We start from the raw sequence: 26,060 nt of genomic DNA, 5'->3' as shown, positions 1-26,060 counted from the left end.
AAAATGTTCTCAGAGGGCCGATAAGATATGAACGACGAAGAGAGGACCTAGACATATCGATTGGCTCGTGCCATTCGATTTTTACCAATGATTTGGACATGACACGGGTCGCCGCGAAATTCGTACCAAAATTGCTCAATTTCGGCCAAAAACAGCAACGCATTAACATTGCTAATTAGGTGTTCGACTGGGTCCGCGGAGGCCCAAATGTGCTCCAGAGGGTCATAACTGGTGACGAATCATGGGTTTATGGTTATGACGTGGAAACTAAAGCTCAATCATCCCAATAGAAGCCGTAGCACGAGCCGAGACCGAAAAAAGCGCGCCAAGTTCGGTCGAATGTGAAAGTTTTGCTTAGTTTCTTCAATTGCAGGAGCGTGGTGCATCATGTGTTCTTACCACAGGGTAGAACGGTAAATAAGGAATATTACCTGCAACGTATGCGCAATTTGCACAAAGCAATCTGACACAAATGCCCAGATTCATGAATGAACAAAAATTGGCTTTTGCACCATAACAACGCCCCTGCTCACGCATCGTTACTTGTACTGAATTTTTGGCCAAAAACAACATACTAATGATGCCGCACCAATGACTTTTTCTCGTTCCTGAATCTGAAGAGGCCCATGAAAGGACGACGCTACGCTACAATTGACGAGATAAAGACTGCATCGAAGGAGGAGCTGAACAAGATCACAAAAAGTGAATTTTTGAAATCTCCAATCCTCGAAAAAGAAGCTTCGAGGATTGGAAAAAACGTTGGCACAAGTGTATAATATCTAGTGGAGATTACTTTGAAGGGGACAAAATAGATATTCATCAATAAATAAATAATTTTTGAAAAAACACAAAAGTCGCGATACTTTTTGAACAGACCTCGTATTATCTTTAAAAAATTGGTTTGCTTAAAACTCGCCCGTTAGGTCCAGATTTTTATCAACATGTCTCATGTTACATATCAGGGGCACGTTAACATGTGTGTGCACTGAATTATAGGATTAAATTTTGCAATGGTCTATTAGGTAAGTAATAAAAATTCCAAGTTGAAATATAAGAATTTCCCAAAAAAATGTCTACCAAATATGAACGGATTAGTGGTCTGCCTTCTCATAAAAAGTTAACCTAAAAACAATGAAATTTTGATAAAAAAGGGTTAGTATTACAGGTCTGTAAACTCATATTGAATTTTGCATTTCGGTGACGTAACGAACCACCATATCCAACCGTGTACATATACGTATAACCCAAAATTCTAAATTAGTCTTAAGTATATTTACGGTTTTGATGAACTTAATTTTTCAGAGTGTAGGAAGTAGTTGCATTTCCTATTAATTATAAAATGCTTGTACACATTCCTCAGCAATCTGTGCTAGTATTTTCGCACAAAACATAGTAAATCAATTACCATTTTTTTCACGCACATTTTTCCATTAGTTTCCGTAAAAATTGTAAAAATAAATAAACAAATTACACACATTAAAATTTAAAAGCCGCTGAAGACCAAATTTACATTACTTTCAGCTGCGGTTACCTACACTTAATAAAATACACCGATAAAGAAAAGGCAAGGTTGTAAAATTTACTTCATTTTTATTTCGCTGTAAAAATTTCTCGTTTCATTTAATTTGAATTCGCTCCCAACTTCAGTGGGGTAAAAAAAAACCAATGCGCTTTCACAAAATTTTGCATGAGAAACAGGGAAAAAATGGTGGAATTACCACACACGATATAGCCTCCGCGTAATTGTTAAGGACAGAGGATTTTTTTTTACTTCCTCTCTCTGTTGGATATGCATTTTTTGGTTTCCAACCATCTTTCTCAACAGTCCCCCTGAACTTCCCCAAACCATCCCTACTTTCGCCCGCTTTCCCATGCACGTGCCGTACCCACGACCCCCAGCTCTCTTTCCCGCCGACCCATTTACCCCCCCCACCACCTACCCCCACCTCCCTTCCTTCCCCTACCCCATTACGGGGGCACCCCATTCATTTTCATCTCCTCTCGCCTACCCCCCCTTTCGCCGCTGCATCCCTCCCTCCGCCTCCCTCGTTCGCGCCGTCGGTCATCCTTTCTTCTCCTCATCTCATCCCCGTCTTCCACAATTTATTCTGCGATCAGTCACCTTATCCCTTAACCGAATTCAGAGTGATACAAAACAGGACTAGAGTACGGAGAAAAGTTCTAGTTTCACGACTTTAAAATCGACAACACTAGATGACCCACACTAGACAGAATGCATACCAAACCACCGTTAGCTCTCCTCCAACCATCTGAAGTAAGAAAATTTCAGGTTGTAAGTTAGGGCGAATATGACTCTATACGCGCCAAATCCTAATATTGTTCGATACGCCAGTCATCTCTTTCTAATACTAACTCCCTTAAGCCCTGAAGGTTCTTCCTTTGGAGATCCCTTTCGACTTGGCCAACGTATTTGTCCCTCGTTCTTGTTCTGGTGGGCCCCTTAACCTCTCTCTCCCTCTCTCATCCCTTCTATTAAAGTTGGATCAATTCTATTATGTCTGAAGGTGTGCTAATTCCCTCTGCTTTCTCTATTCCTTCTCCTCTCTATTTCAAAGCTATGTAATCGAAACAATGAGAAATATCAATATTATAGTGTAAACAAATACTTAAGATTCGTGCCGTGAGATTTTCCAAGATTCAACAGGTGCATCAACAACGCATTGGTTGGTCAAATATTTTGAAGATAAAATGATTCACCATTTATTAATGCGTACATCGAAAACGACTAAAAATGCCTGGAATACAATATAAAAATTGAAAAGAAACAAAAAATCAACAAGGTGAGCTTCGGAACTCACAAGGCTTCGAAAAAGTAAATTAACCGTCGGCATCATTTGTTTAATAACACATATTAGAATAAAATTGCTAATAATAATATAAATGTATAATACTATATATGTCTTTTTACAATAACGGCTTACAATGGAGCTACTGAATACTAGGTCTTGATTAATTTTTGAAAATAGTGACTGAATACTAGGTCTTGATTAATTTTTGCAAATAGTTGGAAACTTAAATGTTAGCTTTAATTTTAGAGAAACATAGGGTAATGTAATACTCTAGCTGAACACGCTTGGAGCGAACCTGGCCATAAAATCAAATTTGGCGAGACCAGTATAATATACAAAGAGAGAAGATATTCTCCCAGGTTAATAAAAGAATCGATTGAGATACTCAAGGAAAAAGATAACTTTAACAGAGAAGATGGCTACCGCCTATCAGGAGCCTGGAAAAGGATTTGGCAGGAGACCCTCGACCAATCACAGAGCAGGGAGGGAGAGGCGAAACATATATAAACGCGGTCAAAAAATCGTCCCGGCACTTCGACCTGAAGACGCTCGTTGAAACACGGGCGAAACTGTTGTCAGAAAAACAACCTACGCGGTGACATCCCGAGAATGGAGAGTCTTTCATCTGAACGCCGCGAAAATCTACGATCCCACGATCCCATATGTAATACTCTATTCTACTTTCAAAGCTTCACATTTCTACCCCCAAATCGTCCATCATAACGTTCATAGAAAGATATTTAAATTACAGAATTTAATATTTTTAGAGTAACTATATTTACCTCCCTTCAAAATATTACCTGGAAATTAAATATACCAGTCAAAAAATAAGATTACATCTCATTTAAACTAAATCCACAAGTTGACGAATTATTATATTTATGATATTTATTTAGGTCTCGCAATTGTAGCAAAAGGTGAGATATTCACTGGTCAAGAATCAAATTTCACCAGAGTCGGTCTGGATACTTTCCATTTTATCTCAACAGTTTTCATCGCCAAAATGCACCATTATTCATTTTGCTAACTCAAGCTATGGTGATAAATTCAATGCATTTCATTTTTCTTGCTTGGCATCGAAGTTTTGTAAATTATAGTTCATGATCATGTGCCATCCTCTGAGATAAACGTCTTTTGCCTGATCATAAATTAATTATTAAGTGTACGGTTGGTGATTTCGCTGGGGCAAATTGCTTTCAGGGGCTAGTTTTATTTTCAACTACCAACGAATACCAATAAATTAAAATCTCAATATATATTGTATGCCACAAAATACAGTTAAAAGCAGAATAACTCTCGACAATGACAAAAGAATTAGAATACAACTAAAGTAATATTAAATGATCATTAAGGGTGTCGGAATATACATTGAACTAGGTGACCATAAATGAAATGGCCAGGTTCATATTTAACATAGGTATATATTAAAAAAGTGAATGTTTATGAGAACTCATGTTCAGTGGAACCATTTTTCCCGATCTCTACACTCTAGCTTGCCTGTTTAATCTCATTCTTTCGTCTTAAAAATGTGTCTTTCCCAAAAACGGAGAGAGTGCATTCTCTCCTCTCCTAATACGACAACCTAACTTTCACTCATCTACGCTCACTTCCAAGGGCATTTTGCCATTTATTCTCTCCGCAGCCCATTTTCTCCCGACCACCCACATCTATTTTTCCGAGTACTAACAGATCGATGCATTTGTTCTTAATCAAACTGCCCGCGGGAGCCTTGTAGTGCAAGGGTCGAGGAGTTTTGTTCCTGTACTAGTGGGGAGGAGCGATGACGTGTGCTTCGGCAGATGGGGAGGGGAATGAAAGAAGACAGTGGATGGAAGGAGTATGATGGCTTGAGCGTGTTGAAGAAACGCATAGGGAAAATGCGCGTGGGTCGAAGGGAAGATTGAGGAGCGTTCTGGCTGTAGCCACGGGGGAATAATCCTCACAGGATAGTATACGGAGAGAAAAAATTGAATTAACGAAAGAACGGATGAATGGAGGAGTTTCTGTAGTGAAGCGGCGGGAGGAGCCGGGATTTCACTCGGAAGGTGAGAGCGATCCACCGCACGCTCCACAGTCAATCACGTATAGTCTCCTCCGAACGTACTGAAAAGCTGCTAGAGTGAAGGATATCCCTGTTCAAGTAAGTGTAATGAGCAATGTTCTTAACCAGAGTTAATTTAGTTTTCATTACCCACAACTCATGAGTTTTCCAACTTCTTTGTTTCTACACAACAAATTATATTCCTAAAAGGACGCTTATTTCTTATTAATGTACGAGTAGTTCAAAAGTCTTTACCGTAATAATCACAATTTGCGCAAGAAAATCTTCATTATTTCAAAAATCAAATGCGTAAGAAGAAATGGAATGAATAAATTGAGATACTGAAATTCACGTTTAGATGATAGAAACGGATCAAGTAAGACATTTGCATTTCACAGACTTATACCTAGAGTAAAATTAGTAAGGTTAGTTTTAAGGCTGGATATTAACGTTATAATGATCTATATTCATACAAATATATTGAATTCATTATTATTTTATCCCATGATTTAGAAACTAAGAATTTAATAACATAAAAATGACGGAGACTGTGCAGACATGGCCAACGAATCCAACGAATTGATTCCAATGCCATTTTATAAATTTGAACTCAGAAATTATTTATAGACAAAGGATATTTAAAGAAAGTTTTATCGATTGGTATGATATTATCTTATGTCAAATCAACGCCGGTATAATACGTGCAGAAAAAAACTTGAAAATTTTAACACACGATATTATATTTAAAATTGAAAAACACCACGACTGCCACGCAGCCATTACGAGGCTATCAGCGATATTTGATCCATCACCTGCATCTTAAATATGGGTTCTACACAGTGAAGGTAAATTAGATTTTTCTTGCGTGACCGAAGTGGCAACAATTTTTCCGCAGCCTTGTAATTTAAAAAAGGATCAAAGAAAATATAAAAAATAGCTATTTAGTGTTGATCCACCACAAGTTGAAGCTGTTGGTTTTTTTAGCTGGCTAGATAACGATTGATAATAGTGACGCTTGTCACGGCCATGACTGTTCACTCTCTGAAGACCATACCAATCATTTTCTTACATTTATGTACCAAGTTTTCGGGAATACATTTAGGGTTTTCGTAGAATTTTTCTGTAAACCTGCTGAACTCTCCACCCTGGATATTTATGAACTTTCGAAGCGGGACTCTCAACATTGTCACTAAAAGCACCCTCTCGACTTGTTTGCTGGACAACCCAAAAAAATTAAATTCTACTAATTTCCAAGAGAAATACGTGAAACTGTCAGAAACCCCGATAACTTTTAATTCGCACTCACATAACTAAGAGTGGTTTATGAGGAAAGATATTTTCAAAAGAACTATTGCTGCCATCTTGTCTAGATATTTTATGGAAATTGCTCAAAATTAGCATGAAAAAGTCATGTGGAAAAAATATATATTCATTTTTTATATGCCACGCTTGCTTTTTACAATAGTGCGATGGATATTTTGAACTAAACATTTCTCACGGACATAGGCTTTGACTACAGAACGAAATTAATTTCGTCCTCGGAGGGATATATACCATTGAGGACACTGTGCCTCTCACCCCTTTCAGTTTGAAATGAACGTTATAACTAACAACGCGCACAGACAATTCACCCTGTTCAAAGATTCTATGAGCAGTTTAAATAACAAAAACTTGGCAAAGCCTTATTAAACAAATCCTAAAATCGCATACATACGAGAACCACACTAATCACAAAGCAGAGGTTTTCAAATTTGTTTTAAGGGTTCCATACCCATACATAAATGCATTCGTTCCCCTCCATACGTACATTTTTAGAACAAAAAGGGTTACTAAGAGTAAAAAGCAAATATTTTCGAGAATAGAGGTATTTAAAATATATATTATCTTGAGAAGTTCACCATTTCGGCAATGGTAAATAGTTTTAGCTTGAAAAACTAATTTTAATTCAGTGCATACGATGATATTTTTTAAATAAACATTCATCCACCAAGAAATAGCCCTGTAATTTTTGGAAAGACTTGAATTTCATCTCTCAAATAGAAGAGTAAGCCGCAGGGCATGATCCTATTTTCATAAAGCTTAACTTATTATAAGCTTTAATATTCATCTGTTGAAGTTAATTAGGATAACATCGAAACAGATTAATGCTCCGTGTAGTCCTTGTTGGAAAATATTATTAATAACCGAAAGGATATTACTATAACCAAATTTATTTAATTACAAATTATCCTATTTAGAAAGATTTAGAATAATTTGCTAATGGTAGATTGAAAGACTTCCTCCGAAATACATTCGCATATGTTATTTCATTGCCATTACTTTACTTTTCATTCAAAGAAATAAAATGTGCCCATTCCTTAACATTCTTAGCGGTAGGGTTATTCATAATTATATCACACATGTTAACCCTACCCGAAGGATTGTTGACACATGATCGTTAAAATATGGCTCCTATTTTACTCAAACATCTAAAAATCGATGAATGTATAATAAACGTTAGCATTCATCTATTAACAAAATCTGTACCTATATATTTAGCTTATTTGATAAGTACCAGATCAAAAATGACATTTATCGCACTCGAATTCGGTCTTGTATTCCAATTGCTACAAAATCAAATTAATTTTAACTGAAAATAATTATGATGAAAACTTGATTGAAATTATAATATTGCCATAACTCATTGCGACTCTTCGTGAAAACGTAAAATCCTAATTTTAAATCTTTTCAAGTCATTTGGGAGATTGGGCAAAAGGTTTATGCAAAATGAAAAGCCGCCAATATGTAATTCAGGATCGATTTAAAACTTTCAGAAAAAAAAGAGAAACATGGATACTGAAAATTAATTTCAACGCAAAATTATAAATACAAGTTGTTTAATTTGATCACCACTCCAACAGCTGGATGAAATAAGCCCTCGTGTGCACCGCAAACAAACAGGATCATTGAGTGATTTAGCAAAAAATATTTCACCCCGTGCTTGCAAAATGACTCTCAAAGTCTGTTAATCTGCTTATCTTTTGAAAAACTCAAGAGCATTCGCTCGTAAACGCTTCAGTTACCGACGAAAATCCGCGAAAGAGAGGGAGCGATGAGCACAATGCACAAACCACGCAAACCAACGCGCCGAAACAAAATGCCAACGTAATTAATGCAAATTGAATGCTGCACGCGCAAGGCTTTATACAATGCCCACGGCCTCTTTTTTTTTAATTTTTGGATTGCTCCCTGAATTACCCCTGCGCTCATGGGAAAAAGTCACCTTTTGTGACGATAACGAGTGTAAACAAAAGAGACGGAATATAAAGCGAATGGAATGTTTCAGCGCCGACACACAAACGCTTATAACACAATGCCGACTCGTTTCCGCGGGAAACAAACGCAGACTTCTTGTCGAAAAAAAACATACTATCTTCCTCACCCTTCCTGTGGCTTATTCATAGTGCTTATCTCTCCCTCAATGCCAAATATCTGATTTCCATTTCAAACAACCTGGTCGGGGAAAGAAAAGAATTCATTATAATCTGCTCATCTTCAGAACTGTCAGAGGAAGTTTTGCTTCAATAGAATAATAAAATGAGACGAAAATTATGACACAACCGAGAAAGTGAACACACTCCCAAGTTCCCGATTTCCGGAGAGAGAAGCCGGCTTTACAGATACGAGAAAACATACTTTAAGATACGATATGTGCAAGAGATGAGAGGGGAAATGTACACGTATGTTAAAATATGATAAATATAAATAACGCTGAATTTAGTTACTCAGTCATATGAAATTATGGTGTTTTTTCAGGCTGTGAAAAATTAATCGATTTCCCGGGACTCACACATTACCTGCTTTATCTGACATCGTTATTCACGGGATGCATCTCTGTTCAATGAGCCACAATACACATTTACATTATTGTACCTCTCAAAATTTTCACAGAGAAAGCATGACAGTGAATGTAATTATGAGTATGTGCGTTTAACCAGACAAAAATGACGCCTAATCCTTGTTAAACCAATGACATCACATATTATTGAAGATTTACAAAATTAGGATTAGCCCTATAAGCTAGAACTCATTCGCATAGGAACATTACTGTTTGGGTTTAAGAATATACTAAAAAATTAAGCATTTATCATTATGCTTCACTAATTGATTGATTGATTCATCATTATGCTTCATAACATTCATTACGTAATAATTAATGGAACGTCCCACCAATAAGCTTAAAGCTCTAAGTATCAATGATCACACAACAGCAGTTTTATTGTTGATTTTCAGAATTAGTCAAAAGTGGCTAGCTGTGTATATTAGCCACATACAATATAATATTTTATTAATTTATTATATAGCCACATACAATATAATAGATATTTTATAAAAGACATTTCCAAAAGAAAAACAAATTTCATCATCATGGCAAAAAATTAATCCAATTAGTTTAGTAACACGAGCATTTCTTGGTCGTCATACAGAATCGTTAGTTTGCCTCAATTATTAGCACTGAATTCAACCTACGAGTTTGAGAACTAAAGAGAAGTTGTTCAGCTTCCTCTTCAACTCATTATCTCAATAAAATCTTTTAACAATTCTCAAAGTAATTCCGCAATAATTTCCTTGTCAAAGTCATCATGGCAAATAGATTTTCGAATTTTAACAAACAAATAATTATATTATTGACCAACCTTGAATTCATACACACAGTTTGTAATAAAAGTTCACAAATTATCATTAAGAATAGCATAAAAATTGATATAATTAATGATAGTGCATAAAAGTATACATCGATTTACATATCAGGATCCTCTATATATCGAAAAGCTGACCCTCCGGTTGCAAAGAGAAGACTGACCCTCCGACCCTGTTTAGGGAATTAGTGAACGATGCTTAAAGTCTACCAGTGAGATGGCAAAAGAGCTTTCATTTGAAAGTAATTCACCAACAAGGTATACGGTCGTGCGTCAAAATCATCAGATGCGAGACTCTGCGCTCGTCTAAGTGAATACTAGAGAATTACAATTGATGAAGGTGCTCGAATAAATCAGCACCGTTGTGTATTTTACGCGTAAGCAGAATTCGATTCATAAATTTCTCGACGAGGCTTGTGACCGTGGGAGGAAGGCGTGAGAGTCGCGAAGGTTCGGGAAGGTGTAACGTTTAAATCCGGGGACACTTCCGCCTGCAGGAGAGAGGCAGAGATGAAAAGCATCACTCAAATATTAAGCAAGAAGTCCACGCAGTGACTCTAAAATATTCATGAGCCGAGTAAGCCCGCTTTCGGAAGGGGTGCAATATTAAATCGCTCCAATTAAGGGGACACTTCCGCTTTAATGAATGCAACTCTAGTGCTCAAGGGCATTCGTAAATAGCAGCACTCATCCCAAAAGATGTCGTCCCACGTGCAAGGTGAAGCTAGGGAATGCCTCTTTCTTTTTTTTCCTGATGAAGCCAGACAATGAGGGTTGGTTTAATTAACATCATCATATGGGGGAGTGGCGACGAGGAGAGTGTTAATTATTCATCGCTGCCCTCGTGCACAGCATATCGCTTTAACTACGGATGCGATCACGGTTGAGCAGTTACACTGTACATATGTATACATTAATCGACCCTGAATTCTATCAGTATGCTAAATGTTCACTGGAAAGAAGTAAATCAATTGGGAAAAATAATCTAGGATTTATATTTCGAGCTGAGAATCATGTGTCCGAAAATGAGAAAGGTAGAGGGAGAAATCAATAAATACATTGTTCAGTCAGTTATTCAGTATGAGAAATTTCGGAAGAGATAGCACTCATATACTGATCTTGATTGTTAATTGTAGCGTTGGTTGATCTAATACTCATTCGCAAAGAAGTTTAAAATTAACAGAATGAAATAGTGACTTTCCCAGCCAAATGTCTATGGAAACATTATTTACATCGTCCTCCTTCATTACATATACATTTGATTTAAGATTAACACAAAACATTTGACATGAGACTGATCGTGCTTTTAATGTTCTCATTCGTAACGTAAATGCATATTCTATTATTGTCATCAGGAAATTATAACATTTAAAACAATTTTAGAATAAGACATCTAAGTAAATCATGATTTCCAAGTTCTTTACGAAAAAATCGGACAATCTAGGTGAGAGCGGGCCGTTGATTGGGCATAAAAAATTGCTGGCGAATTGAAAGCAAGGATTTCATGATGTGACATTAAACAGCTCGTGTCACCTATATTTATCCATTGTAATTTTAACTCTGCGAAGATGCAAAAGTGAGAAGAGAATTGGGTAAGAAAATTCCTGGGCCAAAAGAGAAGTTGGATTAGGAATCAAGCTAATATATTTTTTATTATTACAAATTAAAAACATGACGCGTGGTCCCATGATCGAGGAGAGAATCAATGATCTTGTTTGTGGTTCGACCAGGCTAAGCGGTTATTTCAGACATTTTTGGTGGAAAACGTACCTGCTTTGAGGAGAAATATACAATCACATTCTTTTTAGCATGGATATTAAATACTTCCACAAAGTGAACCCTGAAACAATAGAATACATTTTTTGCTCTTTTGAAAACCCAAATTCAAAGCTATGAAAAATTAAACGTTTTCATGGCTATGGAAGAATTCACTCGCTGCAGGAATGAAAAGCCTCATCGCTTAGGGATAGCCAGGCAGTGGTTCTTTCCCGAATATTCACCGCATATTCCCAGATACTTCGAAGTAAAACAGTAACTTCACATTAGAAGATAGTGCCAAGAAATTAAATTTATTTTTCATGAGACAGTTTTTAACGCCAAAAAACGGCCCATTCCACACTATAAACGCATCAATAAATAAAGGTAGCATATAACTATTGGCACAATAAGGCTTTTCCGTAGTAGAAGCAAACGATGCATGTGATCACCGCAGAAACACGTTGAGATATGTAATCCGATGCACCCAATGATGCGGATAGATTTTTTTCATTAATTTGGCGCCGTGATGGGTGAGTGGGCGTCATCGCGAAACCGCCGCAGCGAAGTGAGCGTCTGAAGGTCACTTTTTTAATAACCCAATTTTTTTCATCCTTGTATGGTGCAAGCGCGGAGCAAATAATAAAAATACGGGATGGGAATGCGAGGAGTCGGCTGAAGGGGGGGAGGGAGAAGAAGAGAGCCCTTGAGTGGGGAGGAAGGAGTGCGGGGGTGTAGTAGAACTTTGCGGGCTTGAGTGGATGTGTCGGGGGAGGGAGAACCTCTCGCCAAGGTGGAGACTTCGTCGAGGTCGAGTTGCGAGAGAAGGGAAAAGAGAGAGAGAGTGGGTGAGAGGAGGGGGGGAAACAGCAAATGAAGGGGAGTCCTTGTTTGCGGTACTTAAAGTGGCGATCGGCGTCGCACCGTTACGAAGAAGAAGTCCTCTAACCCTTAAAGGGGTGGTCATGAATAAAAGTAGTGTCAAAATCTATCATTCGTGGAGGGTGGCACAATTGGTGAAATTCTTTAACCGGAACATATCCAGCCATCCGTCAGTCGCTGGGCAACCGACTGAGACGAGTTCTCGTGCTATTCAAGTGGACAGTTTTCGTTCATTATCGGTTCAACGTACGTCGAGAGTAGTCGGTGGTGGCCGACACAGCATTTTTATACTACTGATCTAATATTTTGTGGGAATCTAACGGAAATTGCGTTCATCTAATAAACGGAGGGCCCGGGTTCAAATTTAGATGACGCTTCTTGCTTCTTACATCCAACGCATATTTCACGAGTCTTGTGGTCCTCGCAGTGCCAGATCTGCCTTCAAAACCGCAGGCGGCACAGGGAAAGGAGCCAGTCCCCCTTACTAGACCATTGAATGTGTACACCTCCGGTCTTATTTTAATGTGATCTCAACACTCTCCCATCAAATCAATCTTCGGGTTGATTACTGTGGTTATTAATACTACAACACCATATTCGAGTGTCAGCCATTGAGGGTGTAGCTGAGTGTGCATTTACGCTCATTGTTTAATGAATAAATATTTGAATATCCAGCGTGGATAATGTTTGCGCATGGGAAAGGGAATTAAGGCAACCCGGGGGACAAATTTCGGGCGAATGCAAATGCACGAGCCAGTTAAAATGAATTACGGCGATTCGCGCGAGAGAATGTACCAGTGGAAATTCACCAGTCATACATGTTTTTCCTGATAAATCAATAAATCGTTAGAACAATCACTCCACTGAGTAAGTTTTTATTTTATTTAAGTAGTATCCTCGGAGATATTGTCTGCATTCCTTAAAGGCGTTTACAATATAGATTAAACTTATTAAAACATTTAAAGTTGGGTCCTTTTCCGAAGACATCAAGAACATAAAACGAACGCCAACGTATTACGGGCGGAGGGATCACGAATATAAGATTAGAGAGATTGACTGCAAGACTGAAAGGTTTAAATGATCATTTTTTTCCAAGAACAATAAGAGACCAGAATGCTTGTAATCGAAATCCCCCACTAGTCGGCTCGACATAATAAGTATTAACCTAAAAGGTAGCGACTGCGCATGGTTATATTAGTATATTTATAATTTTTTTTGCAGGTTCCCCCCACCCTTCCCCTTCCATTTGAAAACCCTAGCCCCGTCATCCCTTACCCTTTCCTCCTGGTGCTGCACCCCCTTCCACACACCTTTTTGGTGGCTCACAGGGTATTGATGTAGATGTAGAAGGGTAAGATACATGGACTTTAATTCATTTCTATCCGAGGAAAATAATATGCAAGCATATTAACTGATGGAATAGCTAATCGTTTTAAGGAAAGCAAACAAATCGAATGATATCCTCTTTCTTCACTTGTCCCTCATTTTCTTCCAAACTAGCCGTCTCACAGACTGTAATTGATGTGGAAGGAGATTGCATACACTGGGTCCTATAATCATTAATTGAGTTGGAAAGGGGATCGATATGGTGCGGGGGCTCTAGTACTAGCTTCCCACTCTGAGGGCCCGGGTTCAAATCCCGGCGGTGTTAAATATTTTTCAGAGGTATCTCTATCCCTGCTTGAAGTGCTTTGTGGAGGGCACTTTGAGTGAGTACGCCGTCCGTCGTTAAGCTGCGGACCCCTTGGCGCCTTTCGTGAAGAGTAGGCTAATGCCGACTCCGGGTTTCTCTCCACCCTTCATCCTTCCCTGTCCATCCCCTATGGCGCAAATGACCTCAGCTGTCGGTCGCCTCCCCTAAATACTTGAGTTGGAAAGTTTTGTTATAAAACTCATTACATATGTCGAGGATCCTTTAGCATGGCTATATTATCCATTTCAGCTTTTAGGATAAAACAATTTCAAACTCGGGTACATCCTGACAGATTTAGGATGTTTTCCGATTATTTCCAAAAAGATGCCTTCCAGTTTGAAAGACGAAAGCGAATAATGAATAATTATGGCTTGATCCAATTCCATTCTTAACTGAAATACAGTAATGAAGGAAGAACTTATGATCGACGTTCTTCACTAAACACCCCAGACAGAATTCACTCAAGGGGTATGGAGTTCAACTACGGAGCTGAATGTTGCCGGTAAGAAGTCACCGAGAGTTTTTTATGATTAGCTTTGATAAGTTTGTATTTCTGATTTTACCGGAACGAGACTACGAGAAACGTGGATCCTACTCCAAAATCTATCCTGTGCCAATGGTGAAAGGTAGCAGTTTCACCAATAGGCGCTGATTGCGCTGATCAAGATGAACGCTCCCGTAACAACTGCCACACTGTGGGCGAGAGGGAAGGTCACGGAATCGGCCGCGATACTGCAATGAACGTATTGGGAAACCACCCCATTAATCTCCCTAGAAGATAAAACCTTGAATTCAAATATGACGTGCTAGAATCGCGATAGCATTCCTCCTGGTTAAATTATTCCGGAGCTAAAATAGTCCCCAATCGGATCTCCGGGTGGGAACTACTGGGAGGGGGAGCCCAGACAAGATGGGCAAATGGTTGATAGAGATAGGGAATGTTAGGTTATTAGTGTGTGGAAAGTGGAGGAACGCTAATATGAAAATGGACGGACAGTGAGCAAGATTTATGGGGCCGGGGCAGAAGTGGAAATCAAAGATTGCAGGAGTGAGAATCATATTCAAGAAAGAATGGAACGTAGAATAAGCTGTATAATCATGAAACAATTAACCATAGAATATAAGGAAAGGTAGAATAAGGCCTCGGGGAAAAATAATGCGGATTGAGAAAAATCGATGAGCATAAGAGACAATACTCAACTTGAGGATACTGGCCGAAAAAATGATACAAGTAAATAGGTCATTATACGTGTATGTAGGATAAGGGAACTTGGAGAAGTCCTGTGTCATAGTTGAATGGAAAAATATGATTAAGTAAAACTCAACGGAAAGAAATTAGCCTGCTACGGTCCGCAGGCGACATTGCTGTAGTAGCTAAAACTCAAGAGAAAGTGAAGTTATTCTGAATGATATGGACCAAGCACTTCAAAAATACGACATGAGCATCATAAAGAAGAAAACTAAAATCTTTATAAGAGGAAGAGAGATTTTTAAGACAGATTTTACCAATCGTGGAGTGAAACTAAGTTGATTCTTTCAGCAATATAACTTGGGAACTTGGGATGAAAGAAGGGCGATTTACATCAAGTGAAAAGATATCTCAAGCTAAGAAGGTGTTTGTAAAGAAGAGGATATTACTATGTTTAAAGAAACTAAAAAACCAGATGCGGTACTCAAGAGTTTCAAACTGCATTGGAAATACTTGTACACATGATAGCAAACTCAGGAAACCACTTTGTCCAAGGCAGATTTACCGTGAAATTTGAGTAAGAGACCGTTCTATGAGAAATCGAGAGCCGACAGCGGTCAATATTAATTGACTACAACCAAAGGCAAGCATAAATGGCATACTTACAGTAATTAATGTAAAATGTCCAATTATTACTCACTCCTGCCCCCTTTAATATGCTTCATGATACCTTCGCATTCATGGTCCTTCAATCTAAAACTCACGTAAGCTTATTTACGATTTTCTGTAGTGTAAAATTCACATATACCTATCAAATTATGTTTTAAAAATAAATTCTACTTTGTGGTTACCAACTCGATTAGGCCTGAGCTCCAAAGTGAATATTACAACGCACTATTTCTGCTTTGCGACGCCGAAGAGGCTTGAAATTCTCCCATGATGTGAGTGAAAAAATTAACGAATTTTGTGAGGAAGGGGACGCAGTACACCCGCAGGATCGGGCGCCAAACGACGAGGAAGATAAATGTTCGCCGCCCGCCCGCTCGCCGTCTCGTTTCTTAAAGGCCCACCGCCTCGTACCCCTCGGTTCCGTAGTGTAGGAGTGTGGGAAAAATGCAACCCCGCCTAACACGGACGGGAAGGTGCTAGGCACGCCGCGAAAACAACCACCGCCCATGTGGCGAGCAAGGGGGAGAGTACGGGGAGGGGCGACTATCGAGTTTGCGGTGACAAACGAGGAACGACCGGCGGTTTGCCGACGTTCCGGCAGCCTCCACCCTTCGCAACCCCTCTACCCTGCCCACCGTCACCCGCCCCCGCGCCTACACCCACCACCCATCCTTATGCTCTCCTTCTTCTCGGTTGGGGGTGAGGGCTAATGGAGCATCGATCCACACACCCCCCCCCCCCGACTTCCAACCTGCCGCTCCACATTTAATTCAACACCTCCCCGCCCCCGCTTCCCTCCGTCTACCTGGGCGCTCCACCGCTCCTTTGCACCACCTTATTCAGAGAGCGCAACCTCTCCCACTTCTCTCTCTCCTCCTCGCCACTTTTTTCTATTGTCAACGCTCTTTCGCCCCACCTGACCCTCCCGACGACGTCGATAGCCCTCGATCGCCGTAAAAGACTCGACTCCTTCCCTCTCTCCTTCGAGCTTCCTCCGCCTTTCTCCTCTTCCATCGTCTCCCATGCGGGTTTTATCGCTGGGTCAGCTTAACTAAGGTTTTTCCGAGCGATACTATTATCTTTTATTTGGTTATCTTCAGGTTTTTCGATCATAAATTTTCGGCTCTGGACCGAACTACTCGGGTTCAGTTTGGCTCGAAGAAATGTGAATACTTCTCTGTATTCACAACTACGCCAAAATTTCGGAGTAGCACAAAAGAATATAAAACGGGTAAGAGTGGCGTAAAATTTGGAGAGAATGTTTTTCAAAGTTATAAATGAAAATATGAACTCTCCCATGAAGGAAGACTTTAAGTTAGCATCATCCATACAATGGTATCGGTGAATGCCGTTCAATGTCTTTCTGCACATTGACATTCCAAAAAAGAAAATCGATTTTTTATTTGGAGATGATTATAAACTACCATATTCTGGACGGAAATGTGGCTTAAAGCTCAACATTTAGTTATTATTTTATATTTTTGATATATATATTGGAGGAAACTGCTTGATGGTTAATACTTATTTGATGCACAGCATTGTGAGGTTTTTGTCCTAACATGCCATCTTCATGAGTGAAAAATGCAAATTACGTATATTAATCAATGTTATATAAAACTATTAACGTAAATATATGTGCAAATGAATACGGTATTATTTTCTATTTTGTGTCAATTTTCACCGAAAAACTAGTTCAATTAAAATTTAAAAAAATTGAGGCGCTCAACATTCTTAGAATTGCATTTAAAAATACATACGCGAAGGCTTTTAAAATTCATTTTTCATAAGTTTCGTATTTCAATGAATACACTAATTTGAAGTGGTATAAACTTTACGGCCATTAATGCCACCATAACAAGAAATCTACATTTATAGACTGGTACGGGAGTGAAAAATGTAAAAGATGAATGCAAAATGTAAAAACTACTAGAAAAAGTTTTAATAAAACAGAATGATCTTTCACATTTGGGGATAACACTATGGAAACTTCAAACAGGTTCAGTTAAATATCTTCCCCGAAAATAATAATCACGCACACATACTCGTCTAAGTAAGTGGGAATTGAAACGCTTCACTGTTTCTTTATCCTCCCGACCCATTAGAGCTGTAAACACTTTCGTGCCCGAAGTGATAAAACGTTCCACGGAGCAGTGGATGGAACACATTAAGAATCGTTTGCCCGTCAACCCGCGGAATAAGGACCACACACCGAGAAAGCAGATGGAATTCTCAAATTAGAATTCCTCTCCTGGTCCCCAGAAACACTGCACAAAAACACGTTGAGCCAATTCCCCTAAATGGTCTTGCAAAATAATTTAACTAGTCCTCTCTTTCTCTCCCTATCCTCCCCTACCGTCCCTCTCTCTCTATCTCCAGCCAACAACTCTTTCTTTTTGCCTGCCCCTTTGCTTTCATCGCACCTCCCTTTTCTACCCCTTCCCAATCCTGCCTCCTCCCTTTTCTCCCACCTACTTCCCCTGATCTTTTCCTTTCTCGCGACCGTCGACGCCCCCGATCCCGCGTCCCCTCTCCGTCGCCAACACCTACCACTCTATCGAGGTGCCCGAGTCCTTCCGGGGTGACGCCGCGTGTCAACAAAGGACGGGGATTGGAGTGCACCAGGGGGAGGAGGACGGCGGGTGGAGAGTGGTTGTGGCTTGGGTTGCACAGGGTGGAGATGGCGTGGTGTGGGGCGACCGCAGTATAACCCTGAAAGCGACGGACGAGAGGAAAGAAGAGAAAGACGCTTCAATCGCCTTCGGGGACTTCATTAAAAGACTATAAAAAGTAAAGGTATTATAATAAGCGAGAGAGACAGTTTTGTCCTCATTTTGAAGCTGTTATAATTATGATCAATGGAAAAATGGTAGCCTAGAGTCACAAGATAAGCTATGGCTGACTGGCTTTGACTATGAATAATGCGTGTCCGATCCTGATCTCTTATTACTTAAATCTTGTTCACTCCTGACAGATGCCTTATCAAAGTTCATCTATACCAATAAAGAACGCCATATTTGCGTCTTGCAACGTTTTATTGTGCCATTTTTTAGAAGTAAATTTTAAAGTGGCCATTTGGTTTCACTGGTCAATAATGAATATTAAACTCAGAATCGTCTCCACGTACTTTCCTTATCCTTCCCGAACAAAGCACAAATATTCCAATACAATTATTTTATTCAATAATAAATGCAATTCAAATAAGTAAAAAATTGTGGAAATATTAAATACTGCGATAATTTCTTACTGTACATGCATCTCTTCAAAAAACAAATGTGGGTGGATGTAAATATTTAACAATTTTGAATTTTTTTCTATATACTAATTGATAGTATATGAGAATATCTGATAAATGCTGTGAATACTCTTTAAATGGTAATTAAAACTGGAATTTCATTGCATATGAAATGAGAAAATTCATAACTTACTAGACGAAGGACTGGCTGAGAATATTCACTACGTGGCGCCAACTCCTCCTGCAATAAAAACGATATTCTATTAGTAAAAGTATAATTTCTTACAACATACTTATAGAGAATATATTTTTATTCAACCACTTCCATCTTTATATTTACTACTTAATTTTTTCAATATAATTAATTTTTTTCTAGAATCAACTCCATTGTTTTCAAACCTTCACAATACGAAAGAGTGGCTTTTGCTAGATAAATATCCCAAATTTCTCAGAGACTCATGACTGCTCCACTCTTTAAATTACAGCGGAGCAATTGAGTATTGCGAATTGAATTCAACTTTACCATCTTATAACGGGGAGGAACATGATTTTAAATTCATAACGTATAGTCATTCAGAGCGGTGGAGTGTGAATTCCTACTACGCGGGACCCCTTCGCCAAGTTCTGTCCCATTCAAATTATTTTCCACCATAAAGGAAAAGAATCGTGGAACACTATCGAAGCGGAAATAGCATCCATTAGGGAAGCCCCATGATGAAATAAAAAAAACTTTTATGACATGAATACAATCAGAGCCTTCGATAATGCGAGCCCCGTGCACCATTGGCCATCCAGCGGCGCACAAGTGACGTTCCAGAACGTGAGTTTTGGAAACGGAGAAGGGGTTAAAATGTTAATGGGATAGAAAAAGGGGATCCCTACTGCTTCTCTTCTACCGCCCTAATTACGGTGAACAGGGGAGAGGTGAGGGAGAGGAGGTTAGGGCGGCGATTAAGTCCTCCGAGAGGGATAATGGGTGGGTGATGTAGTGAGAGGGGGACGGAGAGGGAAAATGTCCTGCGGAGGATGCAAAAGAAACAAGCGAAGGGGGGTAAGGAAGGGAACTTGCTCGCGAGTACGAGGAGGGGGGGGGGCACTGGTGTTTGGAGTGTGCAGTGGGGAGGCCGACGAGGGAAGGAAGGAGTTGTGAGAATGAGAAGTGAAAATACGGCGGAGACGGGCCTTGGCACCGGTGGCACTTTGTGTCGGAAACTCGGTTAAGTAGGCAGGGGTGCTGCAGGATGTAGGAAGGGAGAGGGGAGTGGATATAAGGGGACTCTGGAAGAGTTCGGAGACTTTAGATGGGGTGGGAGGAGTACCGAAAAGGAAGTTGAAGAATACGGAAAAAGGGTGTTCTGGAAACGGCAGGAAGAAGAAGCATTAGTGTTTCTTCCTCTTGAGGACCGACGTCGGTAAATGTTTTCGTTCTTGGGGCGGATATGCCGTTAAGAGAAGTTCTAGGCAAACTGAATACACGCAGAAGAACGTGTTTTAGTTGCTGATTCAAAACAAGCGGTTCAGCTCCGTGCGCATGCCGTAAAATTGGGATAAAGGAATATAATCGAGACCCCATATTCTCGAGCACATCTCATTTTCCCATATTTTTCCAGCCATTAACTATTAATTAGTACGCAGAAATGATTTTCTACTTGATTAAAGGAAGTAAATGCATCGGAATATATTGATTAAATCATATGAAATATGTAAAATGGGATGATTTTATGCAAACCACATCCCTTCATAAAGGCTATTGTTTCTGGGATCCAGAAATATCGAGTAGAAAGATACCATGGTTTAAAAAATTCCAATTTTTTTCCATGGCAAATTATAAGGCATATGTTTGCTCTTTTGCATCAACTCTAACGCACTTTCTTGAAAGTGTAAATGACCATAATTATCCACTCGAAGGTGGAATGGATAGGTAAGGGTAGAGTTCGACTTGCACTAACCCCACTACGTGTGAAATTTACACATCCGGATAGGGGGAAGAGATTATTTCCCTGTTTTGCTTATGGTTTCTTAGGAAGATCTGGTCGAAAGTCGAAAAATCAGGCAGCTTAGGTAAAGCTAAGGGTTTCCAGAGGTGTAATTAGGAATTGAACACGGGTCAATGAAAAAGATATTTATTTTCTTGGAACATTATCTCTATCTACTCATCTCAATGCTGTGGATATTAAGTCTCACTTCGGGAATTTTTATTGTGAAAGTTCTGATGCTTCTGGTAACCTTGATGACATCAAGAGTAATGGAAGTCCCAGAAAATAATGGTAGCACAGAACACGGCATACTAAATTGAATCAATCTACAAAATTTCTATAGTATAATTTATATTTATTACGAGATGATTAATCGATCGCATAAAAATATAAAATAAAGAAGAGGAGAAAATAGACATCTTCAAATAATTATGAAGTAATTACCAAAAATATAATAGTAGTATCCCTGTAGATCCCAGTCAAGTAGTAGTATAATAGTAGATCCCAGTTAAGGTGAATGATTTTTACACTCTGAAATTGTTGCATTAATAATAGTAGTACACTAAAATCAGTGGCTACCAATTATTTAGCAAATATATGTTTAATAAGCATTCAAAAAATATAGTGGGGATATGCTAAATGTGCTAGAGGGTGGTACATTTGCTGCTGAAATCAGCAAACAGTTTTTATCCACTGGAATAGATAGTCAAATATTTTCAATTGATTCTTTTCGATTGATACTCCAACAGAAAACGGATTGAGACCGGAGAGTGCTCCGTGGAATAGCAGATCTAAAAGAAGAGTATGGTATTATGTTCATATTACTATTGCTCCTTCGGTTTTCAATTAAATTCTCCCTCGATATTTTTCCCGAGTCTAATGCAACCGTAAAAACTGCGACTAACTTTAAGTATATGCTGTCTCTTTTGTATCCACAAACTCAATTCAGCCTAATTATTCTTTAAAACTCCCACTACTTCCTCCTATGTCTACGCAATCTTCCTTTCAACCACTCCCACGGTTTATTTAACACATTTTCTTTACAACGCACTTTCACTGTACCAAGTTTGAAGCTTCCTATCCTAAGGGGTCCTAGGATGAACTTTGAGGGTGATTTGGGAAAGAATACTCATATTATTCACAGGAATGAATTGAACATGGGGTGAAAGTGTGGACGGGGGGCAAAAATTAATGGCAAGAGCATGTCGGAGGAGTGGATAAGAGGGAAGAGAATGAAGATATAATGGGAGACGCAGGAGAGCTGTGAAGTTAGGGAGGAACAATGGAGAGGTCAGGAGAGAAGGTCACTTAGGGATCTAAATGTAACCGAATTAGGAAACGGACGAAAATGTAGTATAATATCTGATTACGTGTTGATAATTCATGGTAATGTTTCTGAAGTGATACACACCGTGAAAACACATTTAAATCAGAAGATTTTTCAATATTCCAAGACATTGGTCCCATTGCTAAAGTTAAAATCACACGTTAGACTAGTGAAATGGCAAATAAAAAAGTTACAATGAATGTCTTCTTTAAAACAAGCTGTAAAACAATGACCTTAGAACATATCATGAATATTCCTTGGTCAAGTAACAATTTGTGTAACAAAAATATTTCCGCCGCACAGAATTCATTCTGGTGGAAAAAACTGATTAAATTAAAATTAACGGATACGATTTAAGGAGAGCAAATGTTATTATATTTAATTAACTTCCTGTCCCCGAAGAGGCCTGAAATTTTAAAAATTATGCTCATATAAGTGCATTCCACCTTTTTTATAACAATACTTAATAATTTTGAAGAAAGTTAATTTTATTAAGCAATTATATTTCTGCTCAGTAAGGTACTCCGTGCACTATATACTCACGTTTACCAGTCTAAGTAAGTTGAAAAGGTATTTGCGGAAACAAAAAGGCTATAAATTCGACTGGAATAGCTAAACGCTTAATTTAAATGCGTAGCGTAATGGACTGTTGAGAATACGTGCCGCACGGTGATAGTTTCCCGCTGGAACTAGTTTCCCGGCTTCATAGTAAGTTTCAACCGTGCCCACCCAACCTTAACAACACGGGTAATTTTCATCAAACTGAACGTGCCTGTCCTGGAACTTACGGCCAAATTTTGGTTACATTTTCCAGTCCATGATCCTTAATCATAAAATTACCCATCTTGCTTGGGGACCACAAACCCATAGGAAACCTTTGGTTATCAATTTAATGAATATCCCCATAAAGACGATGAACAGTTCTCTCAACGGCGGAGAAATTCTTCTACCTGCCGTAGTTTCGGTATAAAACAAGTAAAGACTTGCAAACACGTTGTAAACAGCCAAATCTGACAGACTTGTGTCGCATTTTACGTTATATATTATGTTACATAGTCATCTTTTTAGTCTTTTCTTCGTGTTAAGTTTAATTTCGAATTACTTTTAAACATAAATATGAAATTAGAGAGAAATATAAATACTTAAAAACCACTATTTATCCCTGGAAAAATATTTATACTAGAAAATTGCTAGTTCAATCATTACTTGAGTTAATCTAAAATATTTTAGGCTGTTAAATATATAGTATTAAAAGAGACCTTAAACTCTTTTGCGTCAGTATTAATCTAGGAGGAACTTTTCCCATGGATCTAAATTTCATTCTACGAACATGCTTTGTCATAGTCAGTCGATTTAAAAATGTATTAATAAAAATAAAAAATAAATAATATGGTGTATATTCACAGCATTGGCAAAGAAACAAACCTTACCAGCTATTTTGAAATAATGATACTGAACATTTTGAGGAAACAATCGCAATAAATAACTTCTTATGCTCAATTAAATGAAGAATATAAGATAGGATCATTTTAAATAAGGATCATTTATACTTTAAATTTGCCAGTATAAATCATTAAATTGTAATTTTTAATATTCAAGAGCATAATCGCACAATTCCATTCCTTTTAAGTAATTATTCTGCTAAAGCATAAGCATTTATCCAATTGATGCAGATTTGATTAAATTGCTGAAGAAATATCTAAAATCAAATTCGTGTGCCTGGATAGATTTCATGAAAATTTGAAAAAAGATAAATTTTACACTAATAAAATAATAAAATTACTTTCAAGAGTGTCAGTGGCCATCATTTCTTTTGCTGATTTTTAAAATCATTTCTTGCTAATATTCTGATCCCTGTCCTTTATATTGCATGAATGAATGAATATTACATCAATAGAACATTCATCACATAGCATGCACTTGGAAGTTATCAGATAAAAATAATAGATATTTCTTGTTCAAACATGTGTAATATATTCTAATACGATCTAAAATAATTCTTCGTGCACTCAGATCTCATATTCAGCAAACAAAAATACAAATATTCACTTCTTCATACGCTGGGCAATTTTGTATGCCATGTGGTCAGTACGCATGGACTCTCCCGAGTTCAAAATATACCGGTAGCAAGTGCATTAAACAGCGCATAAAGGGCTTCACACTGATTAAGAGTCGAGTTCAGCAGCTTGTAATTGTGCACAGTAAAAATATTTAAAAAGAAGTAAACGCCCCATTTCAGCTTATAATAAACAGTGAACATATGGCGAGCAAGGGTTTTCATTCCCAGAGCGGTTTTGCTCTTCCCCAAAAGCAAAAGCACGCAACCAACCAACCGACCGTCGCCCACAACACACGAACGCCAGTCTTAAAACGCTCTCTCTCTCTCTCTCTCCTTCCCCTCGCCATAAAACCCTTTTCATAAATTGCTAATCTCTCCTTTTACGCCCAATAGGTCGGTGGCTCCGGTGTGGGAGCGCAGTGACACCCCCTCTAGGCTACGCTGATGTCGGAAACTCGGAGGAGATAACGGTAAATGTGGGGAAGCCCGCATGTAAGAGGAAGGCAGCAGGGTGTGGGGTGTGTGACGGCAGTGTGGGAAGTAGTAGGTGGGGGTTTTTCGACTGTCAGGAGCATAAAGGGTGTAGGCACCAGAGATGGAGTAGGTGGAGAAGGCCATAAGGGTTTGCCCACGAGGGTCACGGACAGGGGTGCCAATTTAACTGCTTGGTCGAAGGAATGGAATTTCCAATATATAAACTTCTCCCTCGCCTGGCCACAGGTTTTCCTTAACGTCGATTCCTCATGCATCGACTTTTCGCCACCTTTAATGCGGGTTTCTCTTAACCCCTACCGGAGAGGAAACAACTACAGAACAAACACGAGTCATTCATTTGTTGTCCATAATAGCGCGGGACTATTTGCCAATGAAAGGTTGCTTTAAACGCTAACCCAAGTTTATCTTTCGAATAAATGCATTTAACAGCATACCACCTTTTACTTTAATAGCAAATTTCACGTAAACGTTCATGATTGAATTTTACCGTCAATTTTTTTAAACATTGCTATGAAATAAAATAGTTGTAAAAAGTTAGAATCGAAGTAATTGGAACATAGTTAAAGATTACATACTTTAATTGACTGAAAAGTGCACATTTAACAGTTAAGAAATATTTTGCGATAGTTATTTTGAAATTCAGTTGATAAAAAATATCAGAAGGAACGATTGATTATAGACGATTTACCTGGTAATGAGTTCAAGTAAAACCACATTTATTAGATTTATTAGACAAAATTAAAATTTCAACAACCTCCGCGAAGCAATTATTGCATTTTGGAAGTTAACTTCAATTGGAAAATTAAGTAAAATAAATATTAAAGCTTTTTGTTTGTATCAGTGCAGTTAATGATTAATTAAAACTAAGTTGGCTAAACAATTTTATTAGAAATATGATTTAAGGAGTCTTAACTGGTTACTTTTGTTGCCTATTAACCTTCTAGTGCATTAAAATCCCCATTTAGGATAAAAATTTACAAAACAAAATGCTAAACAACTATAAGAGATAAAATCATATCATGGTCAAATAGCAAGATTATGTTGTTAGTCGCAGGTGGCTTTACGAAAAAAATTATTCAAAATTTAGCCCAAATCTGCTTCTATGCATAAGAAGACTACTTGTTTATTATTTACCACTGATTTATACAACTGGCGATATAAATCACCAGTAAACCTTCGTTAGAAACCATGCTTTTCTGTTGTAGTGATGTTATAATCAGTTATCAAAACAAATAGAGCCAATAAAAATAGCT

The 26,060-nt window shown here is 38.4% G+C and overlaps 1 protein-coding gene across 1 annotated transcript in view; it reads right to left on the bottom strand.

The window, feature by feature from the left end:
* LOC139690460 (uncharacterized) overlaps positions 1-26,060 on the bottom strand; it is a 418,847-nt gene that overhangs the window by 170,714 nt on the left and 222,073 nt on the right. The window contains exon 2 of the mRNA XM_071587914.1: positions 19,144-19,191. The gene's annotated coding sequence lies outside the window, so the exon portion shown is untranslated. The remainder of the gene's footprint in view (positions 1-19,143; positions 19,192-26,060) is intronic.

This window comes from Hetaerina americana, unplaced genomic scaffold (genome assembly GCF_022747635.1).
Source record: "Hetaerina americana unplaced genomic scaffold, ioHetAmer1.1.p SCAF_3, whole genome shotgun sequence".
NCBI lineage: Eukaryota > Metazoa > Arthropoda > Insecta > Odonata > Calopterygidae > Hetaerina > Hetaerina americana.
Note: the sequence above shows the minus strand (reverse complement) of the source record. Positions and strands in the feature narration are given on the sequence as shown.